Genomic DNA, 516 nt, shown 5'->3' with positions numbered 1-516 from the left:
GGGTAAATCCAGACAGCTAGCTACACTATCTGTCCAATCGTAGTTTTCACGACTAAAACAACCTTCAAATGTACACATGTTCCACAAAAACAAGTTCCTTCCCGAGGCTATTTTGCAGAGGCACTGTTCCTCTGTCCGGCGCTTAGCCCCGGCCAAGACAATTGTGGACTAGCCAGACCCTCCTCCGCAGCGCTGTGGGGTAAGGTCTAGCAATGCAAGCCTAAAAGAACCCTACCATGATAATACTTTAGGATGTGCCCAATGGTGTACAACAGAAACCTCAGAGCCTGCAGACATGTTTGTCCGACCACCAGTGTCTGGTAGCAGTGCTCTTTGTTCCCCAGCAGTCTCAGTACTGAAGTCAAGGTCTGTAATGTTGCCAGCAGCCTGAGGACAGAAGGTCATGGACCAGAAGTAGTGTCCCTTCTCCCACAGTCTTGACAAACCTTATGTCACGTACACCATCCCCTGCCATCTTAAGCTGCCCAGCTGTGTGTGTGTGTGTGTGTGTGTGTG

This window comes from Etheostoma spectabile, chromosome 20, assembly GCF_008692095.1.
Source record: "Etheostoma spectabile isolate EspeVRDwgs_2016 chromosome 20, UIUC_Espe_1.0, whole genome shotgun sequence".
NCBI classification, from domain to species: domain Eukaryota; kingdom Metazoa; phylum Chordata; class Actinopteri; order Perciformes; family Percidae; genus Etheostoma; species Etheostoma spectabile.
The sequence above is the reverse complement of the archived record's forward strand: the minus strand, read 5'-3'. Positions refer to the sequence as shown.